General features: G+C 48.1%; 1 protein-coding gene across 1 annotated transcript in view; it reads left to right on the top strand.

The window, feature by feature from the left end:
- The window catches only part of IGSF11 (immunoglobulin superfamily member 11), a 239,377-nt gene that overhangs the window by 31,332 nt on the left and 182,956 nt on the right, over positions 1-25,089 (top strand). The window lies entirely within an intron of this gene.

Below are 25,089 nucleotides of genomic sequence, written 5' to 3'. Positions count from 1 at the left end.
CAGAGCCCGTTTTGGGGGCTGCCGCGCATTTGCACACAAAGAGACATCCCGGAGGGTGGGAACACCTCCCAATGAGACTGCCTTTTATGACTTGCAGGTCGGACTTCCAATAGGAAGTCACTGCCAGTCACAGTGAAGCCAGAGCTATCTCACAGACTGCATCTGGCTTCACTTTAGGCAGAGAGAGTGGTAGGGATGGCCATCGTCCATCGATGATTCAAAATCATCGATGGTTTATGGCTGATGTTGAATACTTTTGCCATTGATGGGGGAGAACCAGATGGTTTCCCTACATCGATGGAATAGCAAAATGATGTTTTTCTTTTTTTTTCAAAATGTCGGAACACGGAGCATAGCTCCGCCCCCGACACCCGCAAATCAAACAATATACTCCTACAATAGCCTCAATGCCCCGCGCAGCAGGCGATGCCTTGGCCTGAGTAAGCCACCAGATACCATGCAACTCTGCTAGTGTCGGGCATCTTTGTTTTAATTTTTTTTGGGGGGGGGGGGGGGGGGGAGGGGGTTGGGGCGGTCTTATGCTGTGTACACATGGTGAGATTTTCCCTTCGATTTTGACTATTTAGTTTAAATGAATTGACATTATATCAAAATCAAATGGGCATTGAATGTTTTTTGCTACATTGGATGCAGGTATGATCCCGATGAGCGCTTCCATGTAGTGTAAATTGATTAGAGAATGAGACTTGCCAGACTATATAGTGTAAATGTAATGTCACATAGTGAAATAGAATAGCACAGATCTCACCGTGTGTACACAGCACTGTGCACAGTATTCCATTCCGATTCCATCCCAATAGAACCGCAGGCACAATCGCACTGTGTGAGTACACCTTTAGAGGAAACCTGACTACTGTAGGATGCTCCATGGGACTGTGGCGATTCATTTAATTTTTCGACACTTTGTATACTGTGTGACTGAGTCTGTATACGGAGCACAACTGAACTTGCATTGGGGGAAAAAGTTGCTCTCTGAACACTGTTGTGTACATGAAGATACCACTTCCGTTCGCTCCCACCCCAGTTGGGAGCAATCCCTGATGAAGGCATTCAGCACACACAGAGTTTGGAGGGAAGTAGCTAATAGTACACTACACATGCCTGCCCCTAACCTATGGGAGAGATCTAGCTTCTCCTTGTGTATTATTCCGCGTACAGTAATGTTGCAGCATGTTACAGGAGCTGATGGTAGCCTGCTGTTGGTGAATTTCGCTGCGGGGTCATCTCCTCAGCTTTTGGAAGGCTGTCTCCTTGAGGCGAGCTTGTTATTTCCAATGATTGAAATGCAATCTGTTAAATGATGCTGTTTACATACACAGTACTGCTGGCAGATGCCTACACAGACCCATGTCTGCAAGCAAACTTCCTATCTCTCTATGTCTTTGGGTCAGTTTGGCAGACACGAGGGGTTATTTTAATAGGTTCTGAGACTATGGAACAAGCCGTTTGAGGTCATGGGTTCGATCCCCACCATGGCCCTAACTGTGTGGAGTTTGTATATTCTCCCCGAGCTTGTGTGGGTTTCCTCCGGGTACTCCGGTTTCCTCCCACAATCCAAAAATATACTGGAAGGTTAATTGGCTCCTAACAAAATCAACCCTAGAATGAATGTGTGCGCGTGTACATGTGGTAGGGAATATAGATTGTAAGCTCCACTGGGGCAGGGACTGATGTGATTGTTCTAATATTCTCTGTACAGCGCTGCGGAATATGTGTGCGCTATATGATTAACTGATAATTAATGTGGAATTTATATACAGTAGACATTCACATAATATAGTTGTTCCTTTACAAATAAACACATTAACATGCTGGGTTTTGCCATCACTTCTCTGTATTTACTAAACTCAGGAAAGTCGTTCTGCTTATCCATTCACTAGGAACCAGTGACATCACTGAGAGTGCTGCTTATCCATTCACTAGGAACCAGTGACATCACTGAGAGTGCTGCTTATCCATTCACTAGGAACCAGTGACATCACTACAGATGCAGCCTATCCAGTCACTAGGGACCAGTGACATCACTGCAGATGCAGCCTATCCAGTCACTAGGGACCAGTGACATCAATGAGAGTGCTGCTTATCCATTCACTAGGAACCAGTGACATCACTGCAGATGCAGCCTATCCAGTCACTAGGGACCAGTGACATCAATGAGAGTGCAGCCTATCCATTCACTAAAGACCAGTGACATCACTGAGAGTGCAGCCTATCCATTCACTAGGGACCAGTGACATCAATGAGAGTACAGCCTATCCATTCACTAGGGACCAGTGACCTCACTGAGAGTGCAGCCTATCCATTCACTAAAGACCAGTGACATCACTGAGTGCAGCCTATCCATTCACTAGGATCCTAAGACATCACTAAGAGACAGCCTATCCATTCAATAGGGACCAGTGACATCACTGAGAGTGCAGCCTATCCAGTCACTAGGAACCAATGACATCACTGAGGCACTTTGTTCCGTGTGAATCAGTGTACAACACTGTCATGAGTACTGCTTCAGCCCATAAATCGTCCACTGTGCGGAGGGGCAGAACAATGTCCAGTGTGGTTTGCCCATAACTTATCTATAATGATTTACTGAGCCTTCATACATCTAAAAGTGAATGTGAGGTTTGCTGATAAATAGGTTTATTTCCCCTCAATACTTGCACTGCGTTGGGTCTAAATCTGGAACATAACTTGCGTTATGTGTCACTGTCTCTCAGCAGCAGCTGAAGTTTAGATGGTAAGCTCTGCTGCAAAGGGACCCTTCTTATTCCCGTATTCTTATGTGCAGAGAACATTCTGTGACCGCCAGGCGCTGTGCGCCGTCCTGCTATCTGCACTGCAGCTGCCCCCGTGCTCTGGTAACCGGGCCTGAGTTGGCATCGTTACGTTACCCCTCCCTCTGCTAACACCAGGCAGCTGTGCTCATTTTGCTTGACTACTTCTGTTAACAGGTCAGAACATCTTCATCATCAGATTTGCAAGCTGCGTACACTTAATATTCCAGACAAATGTGTTCATTAACTCTTCTGTGGCCGAGCACGTGCCTGCCTTACTGGTAGACTTACTGTGCCATGCTTAACGCGGCTCTGACGCCAACAGCGCTGGGGACAGGGGTTCTGTTCTGACTACGGTGTCATATGTGTGGAGTTTGTATGTCCCCCCAAGTGTTTGCGTGGATGCTCCAGTTTCCACTCACAACCCATAAACATACATGTGGCTTAATTAACATTGGTACTTATGTATTATCTGGGCTCCCATGTTAAATGCACCCCATTTTTTCATACTCCTACTATCCAACTACGCATGGAGTTGATTTTATATAGTGTGGCGAGCGCAGCGAGCCACCGTGCCCGAAGCGTGGCGAGCGCACACGGTCTCATAAGGAAAACGGGAGCCCAGATATTACATAAGTACCTTAACATTAAAGTTTGTGTGTGAGTTCATTTGGTCTGTAATTTAGATTGCAAGCTTCACTGACAAAGGTAATGATGTGGATAGTGAAATGTTTTCCCAATGTTCCACAATTTTATGTTGGCGCTGTATAAACCCAAGTTTATTAATATTCATCTGAGGAACAGAGGAAGGATTGTGTACAGACATGAATTGGATCCGGTTATTACGGGGAAGGCAGCCTGTGCTCGCTGGAACTTGTAGTTCTATTATAACTGAAGAACCCTTTGTTGCTTTAGCATTTTTACTGATCTTTTCTGTAGGACAGTCCTGGCCAACCTGCGACTATTCAGCTATCCCAGCATGCCTTGCTTAAAGAAGGCTAAGGTCAGGTTGGCCTGTAGGGTACATTGCTGGTATTTGTAGTTCTACCACAACCAGAGTTTGTTCATCGCTGTTGTACGTTTTCAACTAAGTTTAATATTCTGATTCCTTTGCGTCTGTCTGTGTTCTATAAATGACGTCTTGTTTTTCCATCAGATCAGATGTGTGCGATATGTGGATGGTAATTGAATTGCGCTATAGATTGCCGTGGATAATTGCTATCTTTGGAGATTTGAATTGGTTTAGTGATAAATAACAATTGGGTTGTTTGCCTTGTAGCGGAACAGCCTGGGAAGTGCAATGATATATTTCTTATTAACCTGGATGCTGGACTTTTTTCCTCTATTCCTTGAGTTTTACTGGTTTGTGTGGCTGACCTGTTTGGATTACGGAATCGACATGACCAGGCCAGAGGCGATAAGGGTGCGGAATGTACAGTACATGTGACAACCAGGCAAGAGGTGGTAAGGGTGCGGAATCTGCATGTGACTTCCAGGCCAGAGGTGGTAAGGGTGCGGAATCTACAGTACATGTGGCAACCAGGCAAGAGGTGGTAAGGGTGCGGAATCTGCATGTGACTTCCAGGCCAGAGGTGGTAAGGGTGCGGAATCTACAGTACATGTGACGACCAGGCCAGAGGTGGTAAGGGTGCGGAATCTGCATGTGACTTCCAGGCCAGGGGTGGTAAGGGTGCGGAATCTATATGTGACCTCCAGGCCAGAGGTGGTAAAGGTGCGGAATCTGCATGTGACTTCCAGGCCAGAGGTGGTAAGAGTGCAGAATCTGCATGTGACGACCAGGCCAGAGGTGGTAAGGGTGCAGAATCTGCATGCGACTTCCAGGCCAGAGGTGGTAAAGGTGCGGAATCTGCATGTGACTTCCAGGCCAGAGGTGGTAAGGGTGCAGAATCTGCATGCAACTTCCAGGCCAGAGGTGGTAAAGGTGCGGAATCTGCATGTGACTTCCAGGCCAGAGGTGGTAAGGGTGCGGAATCTGCATGTGACTTCCAGGCCAGAGGTGGTAAGGGTGCGGAATCTACAGTACATGTGACGACCAGACCAGAGGTGGTAAGGGTGCGGAATCTACAGTGCATGTGACGACCAGACCAGAGGTGGTAAGGGTGCGGAATCTACAGTACATGTGACGACCAGGCCAGAGGTGGTAAGGGTGTGGTATCTGCATGTGACTTCCAGACCAGAGGTGGTAAGGGTGTGGTATCTGCATGTGACTTCCAGGCCAGAGGTGGTAAGGGTGCGGAATCTACATGTGATGACCAGGCCAGAGGTGGTAAGGGTGCGGAATCTACATGTGATGACCAGGCCAGAGGTGGTAAGGGTGCGGAATCTGCATGTGACGACCAGGCCAGAGGTGGTAAGGGTGCGGAATCTACATGTGACGACCAGGCCAGAGGTGGTAAGGGTGCGGAATCTATATGTAACTTCCATGCCTGAGGTGGTAAGGGTGCGGAATCTGCATGTGACGACCAGGCCAGAGGTGGTAAGGGTGCGGAATCTGCATGTGACAACAAGGCCAGAGGTGGTAAGGGTGCGGAATCTATATGTAACTTCCATGCCTGAGGTGGTAAGGGTGCGGAATCTGCATGTGACGACCAGGCCAGAGGTGGTAAGGGTGCGGAATCTACATGTGACGACCAGGCCAGAGGTGGTAAGGGTGCGGAATCTATATGTAACTTCCATGCCTGAGGTGGTAAGGGTGCGGAATCTGCATGTGACAACCAGGCCAGAGGTGGTAAGGGTGCGGAATCTGCATGTGACAACCAGGCCAGAGGTGGTAAGGGTGCGGAATGTACAGTACATGTGACGACCAGGCAAGAGGTGGTAAGGGTGCGGAATCTGCATGTGACTTCCAGGCCAGAGGTGGTAAGGGTGCGGAATCTACAGTACATGTGACGACCAGGCCAGAGGTGGTAAGGGTGCGGAATCTGCATGTGACTTCCAGGCCAGGGGTGGTAAGGGTGCGGAATCTATATGTGACCTCCAGGCCAGAGGTGGTAAAGGTGCGGAATCTGCATGTGACTTCCAGGCCAGGGGTGGTAAGGGTGCGGAATCTACAGTACATGTGATGACCAGGCCAGAGGTGGTAAGGGTGCGGAATCTGCATGTGACTTCCAGGCCAGAGGTGGTAAGGGTGCGGAATCTACAGTACATGTGACGACCAGGCCAGAGGTGGTAAGGGTGCGGAATCTGCATGTGACTTCCAGGCCAGGGGTGGTAAGGGTGCGGAATCTATATGTGACCTCCAGGCCAGAGGTGGTAAGGGTGCGGAATCTGCATGTGACCTCCAGGCCAGAGGTGGTAAGAGTGCGGAATCTGCATGTGACGACCAGGCCAGAGGTGGTAAGGGTGCAGAATCTGCATGCGACTTCCAGGCCAGAGGTGGTAAAGGTGCGGAATCTGCATGTGACTTCCAGGCCAGAGGTGGTAAGGGTGCAGAATCTGCATGTGACTTCCAGGCCAGAGGTGGTAAGGGTGCGGAATCTACAGTACATGTGACGACCAGACCAGAGGTGGTAAGGGTGCGGAATCTACAGTACATGTGACGACCAGAGGTGGTAAGGGTGCGGAATCTACAGTACATGTGACGACCAGACCAGAGGTGGTAAGGGTGTGGAATCTACAGTACATGTGACGACCAGACCAGAGGTGGTAAGGGTGTGGTATCTGCATGTGACTTCCAGACCAGAGGTGGTAAGGGTGCGGAATCTATATGTGACTTCCAGGCCTGAGGTGGTAAGGGTGCGGAATCTACATGTGACTACCAGGACAGAGGTGGTAAGGGTGCGGAATCTGCATGTGACACCAGGCCAGAGGTGGTAAGGGTGCGGAATCTACATGTGACAACCAGGCCAGAGGTGGTAAGGGTGCGGAATCTGCATGTGACGACCAGGCCAGAGGTGGTAAGGGTGCGGAATCTACATGTGACTTCCAGGCCAGAGGTGGTAAGGGTGCGGAATCTACATGTGACTTCCAGGCCAGAGGTGGTAAGAGTGCGGAATCTATATGTGACTTCCAGGCCTGAGGTGGTAAGGGTGCGGAATCTACATGTGACTACCAGGACAGAGGTGGTAAGGGTGCGGAATCTGCATGTGACGACCAGGCCAGAGGTGGTAAGTTTGCGGAATCTACATGTGACAACCAGGCCAGAGGTGGTAAGGGTGCGGAATCTGCATGTGACGACCAGGCCAGAGGTGGTAAGGGTGCGGAATCTACATGTGACTTCCAGGCCAGAGGTGGTAAGGGTGCGGAATCTATATGTGACTTCCAGGCCTGAGGTGGTAAGGGTGCGGAATCTACATGTGACAACCAGGCCAGAGGTAGTAAGGGTGCGGAATCTATATGTGACCTCCAGGCCAGAGGTGGTAAGGGTGCGGAATCTGCATGTGACAACCAGGCCAGAGGTGGTAAGGGTGCGGAATCTATATGTGACAACCAGGCCAGAGGTGGTAAGGGTGCGGAATCTATATGTGACCTCCAGGCCAGAGGTGGTATGGTTGTGGAATCTGCATGTGATTACCAAGCCTGGACTGAGTACAGAATAATTTTGTAACAACCACGCTGGACCGATTCATCTACAGCCATTTGGCCTTGTGGATTACCAAGCCAACACACCACCAGGGGACCGGTGTATTCAGTTAGCAATTTACATACTGAGAAATTACCAATTCAATTATATTAATAATGAGGCAGAAAAATGCTGGCCATACATTAGTGAGATATTGCATGCAATCATTTCATTTTAACCACATCTGGACGATAAATCAAATGATTGCATGCATTCTTAAGGGACCATTCGATACGATGCGCGGGCATGCCCTCGAGTGTCGCGTCGATCGATATTATGTTCTGCACATAAGATCTATCGAATTATAGGAGCTAACGCTAACCACATGCGATCGCTCTAAAGGAATCCACGGATGAGGGGCTGAGGGAACATTTTTGTGGCATGGGGTTTGGGGAGAGGGGGCCGGAAGGACAGCTGGTGGCATGGGAGAAGGCGGGCAGATGGCGGCGGTGTAGTGTAGCGCTAGGGGGCGGGGGGGGCAGCGGTGACAGCAGAATTGTTTAAAACACTGGGCAGCCCTCTGAGCTCTCAGCCAATCAGAGGGCTGCTCAGAGTTTTCAAAATTCTGCCGCCACCGCTGCCCCCCACCACCCGCTAGCGCTACTTCTACTGCTAAGCTACTCCGCTTCCCTATGCCCACCCTCTTCCAGCACCCGATGTGCCATCGGGTGCTGAAAGTGGCACTTTTTGCACCACAAGATGTCAGATCGAATCCGATCGCATAAGTGTATGGGTAGCATAAGTGTATGGGTAGCATAAGTGTATGGGTAGCATAAGTGTATGGGTAGCATAACAGTGGATTTTAGGCCGTTATGGGCGTTAATGTCTATATTACCCAAAAAGTGCGTTTCTGGCTTCTACCCTTTTTGTTACTGATGGTGCTCATATATTGTTTTTAGCCATAGGGCCTAATTCATGTTTGTATGCAATCGCCAATGTTCACACAACTGAGCGATCCTGGCCAGGCCGCGATTACACTGCGCACGCGCCAAGGTACTTTTGCGATGCCGCTCGCAGTTGAAGACGCAGAGGATCCGATTCAGACCTTATCACCCGGCTGCGGATTCGCACAGCATCCATTTCACTGCACATGCGTATGCCCATAGTACGCACGCTGTCCTGCGATGAAGTCCTGCAAATGACTGTGTTCACTGGCCATACGCACGGTGATTGACAGGGAGTGGGCGTGTGGGGGGCGGGGACAGACTATTTCATGGGAGTGGCAAGAAGAATGCGGGGTGCGCCAATAATAAAGCTGGGAGTGTCTGGGGAAACGCAGGCGCTCCAAAGCTTGTTAGGGGAGGGTGTATGACGTCAGTAGCTCGGATGTGCCTGTATTCATCGCAGCCACTGAATACGTCCAGGGCTGTGCAGCGGCTGCGATTACTGGTGCCCATGTCATCGATGGTGAAGGCTTCTGACGGGATTTGCACATAATCGCTTGGATGTGCAGCCATATACATCCATTTGCCCGCGGTGCACATTTATTTGCTTGGCGGGATTTCACTGGAGCGGGGCGAAGGCTAAACTGATCACTGGGCGTGGGACTTTGCAGCCCTGCGGTCTGGTCTGAATGAAGCCCAGAGTGACTGCCAGGGGAGGTAACGTGGAGCCAGCTTGCGTTTCACTTCTGAATTGCGGAACATTGGCTCCTATAGGCAAACAAATCAAAGTGAGGCGTACGTTCTACCCGTCGGCGAGGCGTGAAAATGCTCCGCGGGAGTCCTCGGCCCCCCCATGTTGCCGGCATCTGCTGGATCAGCATGTAGTCCTGTGCAGTTTGGTAGTGGAACCAGGAAGGCAGTGCATGATTGGCAGGCCTGGTACAGCGGATATGTGAGTGTGGTCCTCCTATATTATCTCATAAAGATCATTACGCTAGCAATCATTGCCAGAGGTCTCCGCAGTGCATTAATCTGCCATTTACTCCGGGCCTTCTCTGCAATGAAATTAGACAAAGGAAACTTAAGATGTCAGGTTGCCTTGGAAACGTATGTTTAATATATTTAAAAATATTCCTTCTGTCTGAGTTTGTAAATGACAGCAACCTCTTGGATGCTGTAACCTCTGGGGAATCCGCGCCGTTCGCGCAGCTTTGTGGAACGGGGATACGGAATCATTCTCCGACAAAGGACCTGTCTCGCCGATTGACTGATCAAACATACGGAGGCTTCATCGGAATCACAGGCTTCTCCTTGTCGGAATGACACCGCCCCACCTTTCCGACACATCGCGGGCAGCTGCTGGGAATACTGTGCACTGAGGCTAACAAAACTAAATCCATTTGTCAAAGTCTAACACAGGGGTCAATCCTATCAATTGTGGAAGCTGAGATGCTCTGATGCTGCGGCATTTCAACGCCGGCAATGCCCTCGATCTTGCACCCTTTACACTATGGGCAGGATGTATTAACATACATCGTCGTCCATCGCCGCCTGCCGTGATGCCAGTGCATATGTACTAACATATGCGTCTGGAATCGCGGTGCGGTGATGGAGACGCTCCGCGATACCTGTACTGTGGTGTGCGGGGGTCTCCGTCATCTCCCTGCCGCCTGCCTCACCCCTCACGCCGGGAACAGCTAAGCAGGCTGTCCCCGGCGCCGCCTCCTCCCTGGGCTCCCATGTTAAATGCACCCCATTTTTTCATACCCCTACTATTTAACTATGCATGGAGTTGATTTTATATAGTGTGGCGAGCGCAGCGAGCCACCGTGCCCAAAGCGTGGCGAGCGCACGCGGTCTCATAAGAAAAACGGGAGCCCAGATATTACATAAGTACCCAAATTTGTACTGCAGTCAGATCTGAATAAGGGCCTATGAGAGGGGGGAGGGGGGGGCGGCACTTCTGCGATTACTCACACACATACTGTACACACAAGATCATCGCTGCTAATTGGATTGACCCCATAGTGTAGTCCCTGAGGGTGTTTTTTTTCCTTCTAAATCCTTTGGAATGTGCGCTCTATATACTGTAATGACCGTTAATACAAAATAAAGATAATATATAGATAATGAACCAACTAATATGAAGATGTGTCCGTTATGGTCCAAATTACTCCTTTGTGTGGTGCTAGAAGATGTGAAAGCAAATTTTTAAAGTGAAGAGTAAAGAAAGTGAAAGCAAATTTTTAAAAGGACACTGATCTGTTTCAAACTTCTTGGATATATAGAGAGGGAACTGTGAAGACCAAGATTGGAGGTAAGGGCAGATAGGAACTGGGGTGGGGTGGGCTAAAAACTTTCGCAGCTCAAAGTGAAAGTACATTGCAGAAACCGTCATTATGACAAGGTTTTAACTAGTATTTACTAAGGGACGATTTTTGATCGTTTTAAAATCAATGCAAATCCTTCTCCAATCGATGTTGGGTTCCAGGGACTTTAAACACACATTTGATAAGAGCTGTTTTGATAATACATGTGAGCTTTATCCCCAGAAATACAACATCATTTTTAATCGATTTTTTTTTTTTTTAAATTGACCTGTAGTCGATATTCCCCTTCGCCTCCAGTAATTTATTTATTTGCAGTTTTATATAGCGCAGCATATTCCGCTCCGATTTACAATTGGGTTGAACAGTGATGGGACAAACTGGATAATCACAGACGAAGAGGTAGGAGGGCCCTGCTTGTTTTGCGCATTATGAATAAGGTGACTAATCCAGTGGTTCCCTAATTTTTTTGAATCATGGTGTCCTAGAGCAGGCATGTCCAAACTGTGGCCCTTCAGCTGTTGTGAAACTACACATCCCAGCATGCCTCGCCATAGTTTAAGCCAGTGGTAGCCAACCCTAGCCCTCGAGAGCTACCAACAGTTCACATTTTCCAGACAACCTAGCTGCTGCACAGCTGCACTCATTAATCACCGACACATTTTAACCCCTTCCCGACATTTGACGTATATATACGTCATGGCCGGGATGTACTTCCCGACACATGACGTATATATACGTCATGACTTTAAACTGTCCCTGTGTCTATAGACGCGGTGACAGTTTAAACATGTCTGCTGTCCCTGACAGCAGACATGTCCCTGCATGCCCAGGGGGGGTGGCGATGCCTCCCCCCCGTCGGCGATCGCTGTGATTGGCTGTTCAATGTGAACAGCCAGTCGCAGCGTTTTCCTGTGTTACCGGCGAATCAGACGCTCGGTAACACAGGTGTCAATCACCGCCGGGTGTGAGGGGGCATGAGGGGGTCACCGGTGATGACCACACCTCACCCCACCTCACCCCACTTGCCCCCAAGGCTTTGATTGGTCCGTCGGACCGACGGACCAATCACAGCCAAGGCGCGTCATTTAAACTAACGGTGACTGCGCTGCAGACGCCATTCCGGTCTGGAATTGCGTGCAGATCGGTCACCGGCCACTCTGTCGTGCTATACATACCTGAACCTTGCCTGATACTTACCTGATCACCGCTGGTAGCGTGCTGCCAGCAGCTGGATGCTTCCTGGATCTTGTGACTTCCTGTGTCCTGCTGCTGCAGTGTCATAGAGTCACAGATCATGAGAGATAGTGACAGATAGTGACAGAGAGTGCTATATTTTGTGTCTGCTGCACCCCTTTTGTGCTGATCAGTATATCTGTGCTGATCAGCAACTTTTTGGGGGTTTTTGTTTTTATATATATATATACCTGTCAGTTGCACCAAAGGTTGTGCTGCCTGTGCAACTGACTGCTGCCCCCCCCTTTTGTGCTGATCAGTTTAAATTAATTAACTGATCAGCAACTTTTTGGGGGTCCAGGGTTTTTTTTTTTATATATACCCTGTCAGGTTGCACCCACAGTTGTCTGCCTGCTGCCCCTCACTGCTAATCAGTGTTGCATCACTGCATCACTGATCTGCAGTTTTTTTTTTTTTTGGGATTGCAGTGGGGTTTTGTTTTTACACCCACGTTGCTTTTGTGGGTGTCCTGTGGCCGCTGATCAGTGACGTACATCACTGAACAGCATTTTTGGCACAGGGTTGATATCATTTTTTTTCTGCAGTTTTTTTAAATTGTTTTTTTTTTTGGAGAGTGCTGTGGTTTATTACACCCACGTTGCTTTTGTGGGTGTCCTGTGGCCGCTGATCAGTGACGTACATCACTGAACAGCATTTTTGGCACAGGGTTGATATAATTTTTTTTCTGCAGTTTTTTTAAATTGTTTTTTTTTTTGGAGAGTGCTGTGGTTTATTACACCCACGTTGCTTTTGTGGGTGTCCTGTGGCCGCTGATCAGTGACGTACATCACTGAACAGCATTTTTGGCACAGGGTTGATATAATTTTTTTTCTGCAGTTTTTTTAAATTGTTTTTTTTTTTGGAGAGTGCTGTGGTATTTTTTTTTTTTTAAATTGTTTTTACACCCACGTTGCTTTTGTGGGTGTCCTGTTGCCTTTGAGCGCTGTTCAGTGACGGACGTTACTGACCAACATCTGTGCTCAATTTTTGGCGCAGGACCTTTTTTTTTTTTTTTTTTTTTTTTTTTACCCCTTCAATTTTTTTTTTTTTTATTGGGATCAAATTCCTGTATAAAGTATTTTTTTTTTCTGCACTACATACACACTACACACTACATACCCCCGTGTTGAAATAAAGTTTGTACCCCCCCTACACTATACACGTGTTGAAACATTACACTTACAGAAACACAAAAATAAAAATGGCATCTTAAATGTCATCCCAAATGTCATCCCAGTCATCCAGAAGAATGTATTCAGCGGAGGAGGCATATGCCATGCTTGCCTCTGACTCTGACACAGCCAGTGATGCAAGCGGGGAATTTGAAGGATTCGTCTTAAGCTCCTCTTCCTCCTCTAGTGATGAGGGACCCCCTCAAAGACGCCCCCGTAGAGCAGCTGAGACCCCCCCCCAAATGATTGATCCCGTATGGACCCCACCACCAGACAATTTTGAGCCCCAGGTTCCTGAGTTTTTGGCCATCCCAGGAATCCAATTTGATTCAACAGGTCTCAGAGAAATTGACTTTTTCAAATTATTTTTCTCTGATGATTTTATAAATTTAATGGTGGACCAAAGTAATTTATATGCCCAGCAGTTTATTGCTCAAAACCCCACGTCATCATTTGCTAGGTGGACCCCTGTAGATGCAGTAGAGATGATGACGTTTTGGGGTCTGGTGTTACATATGGGCATAGTAAAAAAGCCAGAAATTAGGCAATATTGGAGTACAGATGTTCTGTACAGCACCCCATTTTACCGTATGGCCATGACTCGGACTTGTTTTGAGACAATCCTTAAATTTTTACATTACACCGATAATGCACAGTGCCCACCCAGAGATGATCCCACCTTTGACCGGCTATTCAAAGTCAGGCCGGTCATTGATCATTTCAGTGCCAAATTTGCAGAGATGTACATCCCTGAAAAATTTATTTGTATCGACGAGTCCCTTATACATTTTAAAGGAAGGGTTAAATTCCGCCAGTACCTTCCCAGTAAGAGGGCAAGGTATGGCATAAAAATGTATAAACTGTGTGAAAGCACCTCAGGGTACACCCACAGGTTTAGGGTATATGAAGGGAAGGATTCAAGAATTAAACCGCCAGAATGCCCCCCCTCCCTCGTAGGTGTTAGTGGAAAAATTGTCTGGGATTTAGTGCACCCCTTCCTGGATAAGGGTTATCACCTCTATGTGGATAACTTTTACACTAGCATCCCCCTGTTTAAGGCCCTTGGTTCAAGAGGTACAGCAGCTTGCGGTACTGTGCGCAAGAACCAAAGAGGCCTCCCAAAAACGCACATTGCCCAAGTACTGAGAAGGGGTGAAAGCAGGGCACAATCCACCGAAAATATGTTGTTGGTCAAATATAAGGACAAGAGGGATGTCCTTATACTGACAACAATTCATGGAGACAGTACCACCTCCATCCCTGTACGAGGTACCAGTACCCACACCTCAAAACCTAATTGTATCCTAGATTACAATAAGTACATGGGCGGAGTGGATCTTTCAGATCAGGTACTGAAGCCGTACAGTTCCCTGCGGAAAACAAAAATCTGGTACAAGAAGCTGGCCGTGTATATCATCCAGATGGCACTGTATAACGCTTACGTGCTATTCCGTTCTACCAGCCAGAGGGGGACATTTATGCACTTTCAAGAGGAAGTCATAAAGGGCCTAATATTTGGGAACCAGCAGGCAGAGGGCCCCAGTACTTCTAGTACTGGCCCCCGTATTGTACCAGGGCAGCATTTTCCTAACAAAATCCCCTCCACTGCAAGAAAGGGCAGGACACAAAAAAGGTGCAAAGTTTGCTATAAAAAGGGAATAAGAAAGGATACTATTTTCCACTGTGAAACTTGCCCCGGAAACCCGGCCTATGTATAAAGGAGTGTTTTAAAATATACCACACATCTATGGATTATTAGGTTCATCATTTCACCGTGCTTCGGGGGTCTTGCTAATGCCACATAGCACCCACCATTCATTCCACCAGAATCTGAGCTGCAAAATCCAAAAATCACTCCTTCCCTTCTGAGTCCTGCCATGCACCCAACTGGTATTTTTTGGTCACATATGAGGCATTGCCATACTCGGGAGAAATTGGGGCACAGATTTTGGGGTGCTTTGTCTCCTTCATTCCTTGTGAAAATGAAAAATTTTGAGCCAGAACTGCATTTTTGTGTAAAAAATGTAATTTTTCATTTGCACAGCCCAGTTGTATCAAAATTGGTGAAACCCCTGGGGGTTTGTAATGTACACTATACCCCTAGATGAATTCCCTGAGGGGTGTAGTTTGCAAAATGGGGTCACTTGTGGGGGGTTCCTAACTTTTAGCATCTTATGGTGCCTAGAAATCTACATGGTGCCTAAAAAATAATCTCATAAAAAGGAGGCTCCAAAATCAAGTAGGTGCTCCTTCTATTATGAAGCCTGTGGTTTGGTCAACATGCACACTAGGGCCACATATAGGATATTTATGAAAAGAAAAGAATTGGGGGAATCAATTTTTAGTCACATTTCTCTAGTAAAATCTACTGTGTTCCTTAGAAAAATGTATTAAAATTGCAAATCTGCAAAAAAAATGAAATTTTGAAATTTCACCTACACTTTGTTTTAATTCCTGTGAAACACCTAAAGGGTTAACAAACTTCCAAAATGCTGTTTTGAATACTGTGAGGGGTGCAGTTTTTGAAATGGCATCATTTATGGGGGTGTCTCACATACAAGTACCTCAAAGTCACATCAGAACTGAACTGGTCCCTAAAAAAATCAGTGTTTGAAATTTTCTTGAAAATTTGAGAATTTGCTATTCATATTTTAAGCCTCCTAGTGTCCAAAAAAATTAAAAGGAGGCTGAAATAATGATGGAAACATAAAGTAGACATATGGTCTATGTTAGTTATTAACTATTTTGAGTGGTATGATTATTTGTCTCACAAGCAGAAAATTTAACATTTTGAAAATTGCTAAATTTTCCATTTTTTTTTACGACATTTTGGTATTTTTCACAAAAAAACACAGACTGTATCGACCCAAATTTACCACTAACTTGAAGTACAATGTGTCACGAGAAAACAATCTCAAAATCACTGGGATAAGTAAAAGCAAAAAAAAGTTATCCCCACTTAAGTGATACATGTCAGATTTAAAAAAAAAAAAAGGGCTCTGTCAGGAAGGCAAAAACATGCTGCGTCAGGAAGGGGTTAAAAGATCCACAGATGGAGCTAATTAGCTCACTTGTGATTCTGTGAGGAGACCTGCAAAACATGCACTGTTGGTAGCTCTCAAGGACTAGGGTTGGCTACCCCAGGTTTAAGCATTCCCTAATAACAAAACTGGGGCAAGGCATTATGCGACTTGTAATTCAACAGCTGGAGAGTCATAGGGGGTTATTCTAGTTCACTCGCAAAGGCACAATCACTCTCTAATGGACAAAAACATGTGCAAAGCAGGTGGGACTGATGTAACATGTGCAGAGAGAGTTAGATTTGGGTGGGGTTTGTATTTTAAACTGATATCTATTTTGCAGTGTATAAATAAAGCAGACAGTATTTACCCTGTGCAGAAACAATAAACACCCAAATCTAATGGTGTGTACGTACACACTTGTACAATCTGCATGAGATCCAGATGAGATTTTGACTATATAGTCAAAATCTCATCTGATCTCATGCAGAAAGTCTTGGCTGCATAGACTATATAGTGCAGATCTGCACTATATGTATGCAGGTAGTCTAAATTGTATACATAGTCAAAATCTCATCTGGATCTCATGCAGATTGTACAAGTGTGTACACAGCATAACTCTCTGCACATGTTACATCTGCCCCCCTGCAGTGCACGTGGTTTTGTCCATTAGAGAGTGATTGTGCCATTGCGAGTGAACCAGAATAACCCCCATAGTTTGGACATGCCTGGCCCTAGAGTATTAGAACTTTTTTCTCTGCACCCCTAAGCCACAAGTTCCTTGATAAGTTGTGTTTCTGCGTGATCTTTAGGTTCCGTTTTGTGACGAGGGATGGGGTTTGCTTCTGTCTATCCACAGATTTGTGATTAGAAGCTGCCAGCAGTAGTTCTGCTTATTCCATTAACCATAAATAATTTGAATTGATCCTGGACCAACAACCCAGGGCACCCCTGTAAGTACCCTGAGACACTGTTTGGGAACCACTTGGACTAAGCTTTGGCGTACATCCTGACACTCAGCATTTTTTACGAGTATACATCTGGTACGCACACATGATGCACACATCCCCTGTGCGCCACTGCGACGAGACCGCTGAGACAGGTTGTATTTGATTCAGCTGTATACTAGGGAGTACTACTGTACAGGATTAGCAAATGACAGTGTTCCCATAGGGAATGTGTATTTATGTATCTGAACAGAACAAGCTTTTCTAAACTAAAGGTGCCCACAGACGCTACAATTGTACTGTGCTATGCGTTTTTGTCTGTACAATGGTTCTATACAATTTTTCTTCCAGCTTGCTATGAGATGTGCACTTGGTTGCATGCGAAGCGATGTGATGAACCCATGTTTGTAATGTTAAATTTCAGATGTAGTCTAAAAAGTACGTGCAGCACGTACTTTTTTAGACATACAATTTTAGACATACAGCATCGCACAAGCCCATAATCACCATCCAATAATTGTACATAAGATGCAATTTGTGCTTAAAAAGTACAAAACGCATTCGATAATTGTAGCGTCTGTGGGCACCTTAACACAATGAGTTGATTTCCTATGTACACATTAAGCATCCATGTATAATTTGTATAATGATTAGCAATGGTCTCTTGGTTGAATTGCAACTAGCTCTGTTTTATGGTTTATGTAAAGGTCACATCAGCACAGGATGATTCTGCCTAATTTGAACCATTTTACTGTATATATTAAAACAGCATTAACAAATACAATACATTTAGACTTCTGCCTGAAATCAGCTGACAAAACTCTGATAGGAAGTATAGATGGGTTGTGAATATCTCACCTTACTTTGCAACAATAGGACTGGCGTTATTGTTTCCATGGTTGCAGGTCAGGTGATTCAAAATGTATCTGGCAATGGAGTTTTCAACAGCTCAATTCAGGTAGAAGTTATATCTCAATGTTGTGGCAACCAATATAACAATTGTAAATTAGAACATATTTTGAATAAATTGTATGTCCTCGCAGCATTGCCGCATTATGCTTTTAGATGGGATGTTGGAGGGTTGGGTATCTGTACATTAAAGTGTAAGGTTGCACAGTGTTAATCTTGTGTCAGGTGAGTAGCGTCCAGGCCTCTTGCCAGATAAAGTCATATGAATAATGTCTGCCTCATTAATCTGTTGTGACTTTAGGGCAGAAGTCTTATTTCCAGTATCAGGAGTTATCACAGGGAGAAGCCCGGAGAGGAGACTTTCAGCATGACTTCGGGGGGCGGGGCTTGAGTGTGACTTCATTAAGCCCCGCCCCCATGATGGGAAATAACCAATTTTGCCTATCTCCTGGGGGGGGGGGGATGACACTTTAGCCCTGCCCCCTCCACGGAGATCGGCATATTGGGTTATTTAAACGCCAAGGGCAGGATGGAGGAAGCCGCAATCAGTGGGCTGAGCGGGGGTGCCCAGGATTCCAGGAGGGATGCCCACCTTTCCGGGGGGCCGGGAGGGGGACACGATTTTCGGGACCCTCCCGGCCATTCCGGGAGGGTAGGCAACCCTGAGTTATCCCAGTAAATTGAGAATATATGTGGATAACCGGCTGGCAGTCAGAATACCAACACCGTCATCCTGAAGTAGGGAATTCCTACTAGCCCCTATGCCTTTCAAAAACTGTGCAGTTTCTCTTTCCTGTCTGGGGTGGTGCTCCTAGCACAGTTTGGGCTGTATGTCTCTGCTGAAATACAGATCAGACTGTGCTAGAAGCATCACAGCCGAAAATGACACTCCAGGCAGGAAAGAGGAATTGCATGGTTTTTGAACGGGGTATATGGCTAGAATAAACACTTTTAACCTTCCCTCTTCCCCTGCCTGCTGCTAACCCTTATTTCCTGCAGCCTAATTCGAACCCTAGTACCCCGCTGTCTAAATGTAACCCTCTCGCCCGCAGACTAACCCTAACCTTCCCACCCCGCAGCCTTAAAACTAAATCCACCATTAGTGCCTACACCTAAACCCCCACCCGGCCAAACGTTAACCCACTCTGCATAATTACTTCAAGATGATGGCAGTTAGGATACCAGTGTTGGCATCCGCATCGATAAGTGCCCATGACCTTAAGCTTGTGTCAAACTTCTGTCAGTGTTGACCTATGGTACATCGACCAATTTAAGAAGATGACCTAGTCACTGTCAACGATAAGTGAGTGTGGATCTAGACCTCTTATACGGTAGCCATTGTATAATGATCCTGTGTCTGTGGCTGCAGTACACAGCGCGGTGTCAGGTCAGACAATGGCTGCTGTCTCTCTTCTCCCCGAGTGTAGCCTCCGATACAGTCCAAGGGAAAATAGAGCATAAAGACGGAATAAATGAAGTTGCAGCCGGCACGGTGGACGGCGTGAGCATCAAGCAGATGGGGTCTTCCACCCTGATTATTCTATCAGCCTAAATATAGAGTATTTTTATTTGAATCACCCTGAGGGTTGGGGCGAGGATGTGAGGCAGCGCTAACTATTGCATAAAAGAGTCATGTGATCATTTAATTACTGTACTCATGGCAAGTGCTCTGTCTACCTCTGACTGTGCCTCTACCTCCCTATAGTGCTGCTGTTTACCTCTGACTGTGCCTCTGCCGCCCTATAGTGCTGCTGTCTAGCACTAACTGTGCCTCTACCTCCCTATAGTGCTGCTGTCTACCTCTGACTGTGCCTCTACCTCCCTATGGTGCTGCTGTCTACCTCTGACTGTGCCTCTACCTCCCTATACTTCTGCTGTCTACCTCTGACTGTGCCTCTACCTCCCTATAGTGCTGCTGTCTACCTCTGACTGTGCCTCTGCCGCCCTATAGTGCTGCTGTCTAGCACTGACTGTGCCTCTACCTCCCTATAGTGCTGCTGTCTAGCACTGACTGTGCCTCTACCTACCTATAGTGCTGCTGTCTACTTCCCTATAGTGCTGCTGTCTACCTCTGACTGTGCCTCTACCTCCCTATAGTGCTGCTGTCTACCTCTGACTGTGCCTCTGCCGCCCTATAGTGCTGCTGTCTAGCACTGACTGTGCCTCTACCTCCCTATAGTGCTGCTGTCTAGCACTGACTGTGCCTCTACCTCCCTATAGTGCTGCTGTCTACCTCTGACTGTGCCTCTACCTCCCTATAGTGCTGCTGTCTACCTCTGACTGTGCCTCTACCTCCCTATAGTGCTGCTGTCTACCTCTGACTGTGCCTCTACCTCCCTATAGTGCTGCTGTCTACCTCTGACTGTGCCTCTACCTCCCTATAGTGCTGCTGTCTACCTCTGACTGTGCCTCTACCTCCCTATAGTGCTGCTGTCTACCTCTGACTGTGCCTCTACCTCCCTATAGTGCTGCTGTCTACCTCTGACTGTGCCTCTACCTCCCTATAGTGCTGCTGTCTCCTGATAAGTAATCTGAATAGCTTTCTCATCACATACTGTAGTGACCTGTAAAACATCTCATTGTGTTGCTGGGCAGCGATATCTGTACACACTACCTTGTTGTCCATCATGAAATTTACCAGTGCCTGTCTGACTCATCTGTCACCCTCTCTCTCCCCTTCTCACCCCAAACTCTCACCCTTCTGTCTCTTATTTTGTCTTTCTCTCCCTTTCTAACCTCTCTTGCTCTCCCTCTCTCCTCTATATCCCTCTTCCAACTCTCTTTGTCTTCTTTCCGCCCCTCTGTCACTTCTTCTCTGCCCCTTCCCCTAACCTGTCTCTCTTCCACCTCTGTGCTCTCTCTTCCTACTCTCTCTGTTTCCCCACCACCACTCTGTCCCCGTCTCTCTATCTCCCTCTTTGCTGTCTCTCCTACCCCACATTCATCCCCACCTCTCTCTTGCCCTGTCTGCTGGTTCTCTTCCCTGCTATTTCCCATTCTCTCTCTCCCTCTAATCTTCCCGGCTTTCTCCATGCTCTGTACCGAGTTCTGTCCCTCTCCCTATCCCGTCTCCCCTCTCTCTGTCTCCCTCTCACTGTCTCTCTCTCCCCCTCTTTGCTGTCTCTCTAACCCCAAATTAATCCCCATCTCTCTTGCCCTGTCTGCAGGTTCTATTCTCCGCTATTTCCCATTCTCTCTGTCCCCCTAATATGCCTGGCTTTCTCCATGCTTTGTACAGATGTCTCTAACTCTCTCCCTATCCCTGTCTCCCCTCTGTCTGTCTCCCTCTCTCACTGTCTCCCTCTCTCTTCTCCTCTCTGCTGTCTTTCTAACTCCAAATTAATTCCCATCTCTCTCTTGCTCTGTCTGCTGGTTCTATTCTCCGCTATTTCCCATTCTTTCTCTCCCCCTGATCTGCCTGGCCATGCTCTGTACCGATCTCTCTGGCTCTCTCCCTATCCCTGTCTCCCCTCTGTCTGTCTCCCTCTTCCTGACTCTCTCTCCCCCTGATCTGCCTGGCCATGCTCTGTACCGATCTCTCTGGCTCTCTCCCTAACCCTGTCTCCCTCTCCCTGGCTTTCTCTCTCTCCCTCTGATCTGCCTGGTTTTCTCCATGCTCTGTACTGATCTCTCTGGCTCTCTCCCTATCCCTGTCTCCCTTCTGTCTGTCTCCCTCTCCCTGGCTCTCTCTCTCCACCTGATCTGCCTGGCCATGCTCTGTACTGATCTCTCTGGCCCTATCCCTGTCTCCCCTCTGTCTGTCTCCCTCTCCCTGGCTCTCTCTACCTCTGATCTGCCTGGCTTTCTACATGCTCTCTACCGATCTCTCTGGCTCTCTCCCTATCCCTGTCTCCCCTCTGTCTGTCTCCCTCTCCCTGGCTCTCTCTACCTCTGATCTGCCTGGCTTTCTACATGCTCTCTTCCGATCTTTCTGGCTCTCTCCCTATCCCTGTCTCCCCTCTCCCTGTCTCCCTCTCCCTGTCTCTCTCTCCCTCTGATGTGCCTGGCTTTCTCCATGCTCTGTACTGATCTCTCTGGCTCTCTCCCTATCCCTGTCTCCCTCTTCCTGACTCTCTCTCCCCCTGATCTGCCTGGCCATGCTCTGTACCGATCTCTCTGGCTCTCTCCCTATCCCTGTCTCCCCTCTGTCTGTCTCCCTCTCCCTGGCTCTCTCTCTCCCCCTGATCTGCCTGGCCATGCTCTGTACTGATCTCTCTGGCTCTCTCCCTATCCCTGTCTCCCCTCTGTCTGTCTCCCTCTCCCTGGCTCTCTCTCCCTCTGATCTGCCTGTCTTTCTACATGCTCTCTACCGATCTCTCTGGCTCTCTCCCTCTCCCTGGCTCTCTCTTCCTCTGATCTGCCTGGCTTTCTACATGCTCTCTACCGATCTCTCTGGCTCTCTACCTCTCCCTGGCTCTCTCTCCCTCTGATGTGTCTGGCTTTCTCCATGCTCTGTACTCATCTCTCTGGCTCTCTCCCTATCCCTGTCTCCCTCTTCCTGACTCTCTCCCCCTGATCTGCCTGGCCATGCTCTGTACCGATCTCTCTGGCTCTCTCCCTATCCCTGTCTCCCCTCTGTCTGTCTCCCTCTCCCTGGCTCTCTCTCTCCCCCTGATCTGCCTGGCCATGCTCTGTACTGATCTCTCTGGCTCTCTCCCTATCCCTGTCTCCCCTCTGTCTGTCTCCCTCTCCCTGGCTCTCTCTCACTCTGATCTGCCTGGCTTTCTACATGCTCTCTACCGATCTCTCTGGCTCTCTCCCTCTCCCTGGCTCTCTCTCCCTCTGATCTGCCTGGCTTTCTCCATGCTCTGTACTGATCTCTCTGGCTCTCTCCCTATCCCTGTCTCCCTCTTCCTGACTCTCTCTCCCCCTGATCTGCCTGGCCATGCTCTGTACCGATCTCTCTGGCTCTCTCCCTATCCCTGTCTCCCCTCTGTCTGTCTCCCTCTCCCTGGCTCTCTCTCTCCCCCTGATCTGCCTGGCCATGCTCTGTACTGATCTCTCTGGCTCTCTCCCTATCCCTGTCTCCCCTCTGTCTGTCTCCCTCTCCCTGGCTCTCTCTCCCTCTGATCTGCCTGTCTTTCTACATGCTCTCTACCGATCTCTCTGGCTCTCTCCCTCTCCCTGGCTCTCTCTTCCTCTGATCTGCCTGGCTTTCTACATGCTCTCTACCGATCTCTCTGGCTCTCTCCCTCTCCCTGGCTCTCTCTCCCTCTGATGTGTCTGGCTTTCTCCATGCTCTGTACTCATCTCTCTGGCTCTCTCCCTATCCCTGTCTCCCTCTTCCTGACTCTCTCCCCCTGATCTGCCTGGCCATGCTCTGTACCGATCTCTCTGGCTCTCTCCCTATCCCTGTCTCCCCTCTGTCTGTCTCCCTCTCCCTGGCTCTCTCTCTCCCCCTGATCTGCCTGGCCATGCTCTGTACTGATCTCTCTGGCTCTCTCCCTATCCCTGTCTCCCCTCTGTCTGTCTCCCTCTCCCTGGCTCTCTCTCCCTCTGATCTGCCTGGCTTTCTACATGCTCTCTACCGATCTCTCTGGCTCTCTCCCTCTCCCTGGCTCTCTCTTCCTCTGATCTGCCTGGCTTTCTACATGCTCTCTACCGATCTCTCTGGCTCTCTCCCTCTCCCTGGCTCTCTCTCCCTCTGATCTGCCTGGCTTTCTCCATGCTCTGTACTGATCTCTCTGGCTCTCTCCCTATCCCTGTCTCCCTCTTCCTGACTCTCTCTCCCCCTGATCTGCCTGGCCATGCTCTGTACCGATCTCTCTGGCTCTCTCCCTATCCCTGTCTCCCCTCTGTCTGTCTCCCTCTCCCTGGCTCTCTCTCTCCCCCTGATCTGCCTGGCCATGCTCTGTACTGATCTCTCTGGCTCTCTCCCTATCCCTGTCTCCCCTCTGTCTGTCTCCCTCTCCCTGGCTCTCTCTCCCTCTGATCTGCCTGGCTTTCTACATGCTCTCTACCGATCTCTCTGGCTCTCTCCCTCTCCCTGGCTCTCTCTTCCTCTGATCTGCCTGGCTTTCTACATGCTCTCTACCGATCTCTCTGGCTCTCTCCCTCTCCCTGGCTCTCTCTCCCTCTGATCTGCCTGGCTTTCTCCATGCTCTGTACTGATCTCTCTGGCTCTCTCCCTATCCCTGTCTCCCCTCTGTCTGTCTCCCTCTCCCTGGCTCTCTCTCTCCTCCTCTCTAGCACAATGCAGCAATATACAGCATTTGCTATATATCATGTTTAGTTGCTGCACTGGCTCCTTGGCTAGCCGGGTGAGGCAGGGAGGACCACCACAAGCTGTACCATGTATTATCAGTATCTAATTGGATTTAGAATGTTAGTGGTCAAATCACTTAGATGCGAGTTGGTGAAAGCGCAATTGTTACATTGCGCTAATGTGCGTCAGAAGCACAAGATAGTCACAGATGTGCAGTAGTTACGGCAAGGGGTACTTATATGTTAGTTGGGCGCCCAATTTACATACGTACGCTTGCTGAAGAAAATAGCATCGCATGTCCCGTTTTAGTGCCTTGCTATGCGATCTTAGTACTTTATATGCATATATTAATGCATATATTACTAATGTATGTTGTACAGTAAATATGTTTTGTGAATAAAGTATGGATGCTGTGAATGTGTTCCTAAAACAACACCAGTATCCACGTGAACAGGAAGCGTGGCGAGCGGCGGCGGAACGCGTCCTCCCGACCTTTTCATACCCCCACTATCCAGGTCGGTGTGGAGTTGAATTTATATAGTGTAGTGAGCCACCGAGCCCAAAGCATGGCGAGCGGACGTGGAATACTTTATAAGTTTTACACGTCCCCTCGCGTGGCTCGCTACTCTCGCCACACTATATAAATAATCTCCACGCCGACGTGGATAGTGAGGGTATGAAAAGGTCGGGAGGACGCGTTCCGCTGCCCCTCGCGGGGCTCGCCACGCTTCGGGTTCACGTGGATAGTGGGCCAACGCTGCGCTTGCAACGGTATGGGGTGGTGTGCATACTCACTGTACCTGTTTAGCAATCATTTACACCTCACATATACCTGTCCCACATCACTTATACCTCACTGTACCAGCTCAGCAATCATTTACACCTCACATATACCTGTCCCACATCACTTATACCTCACTGTACCAGCTCAGCAATCATTTACACCTCACATATACCTGTCCCACATCACTTATACCTCACTGTACCAGCTCAGCAATCATTTACTCCTCACATA

Source organism: Crinia signifera, chromosome 2, assembly GCF_055691185.1.
Source record: "Crinia signifera chromosome 2, ASM5569118v1, whole genome shotgun sequence".
In the NCBI taxonomy this organism is placed as follows: Eukaryota; Metazoa; Chordata; class Amphibia; order Anura; family Myobatrachidae; genus Crinia; species Crinia signifera.
Note: the sequence above shows the minus strand (reverse complement) of the source record. Positions and strands in the feature narration are given on the sequence as shown.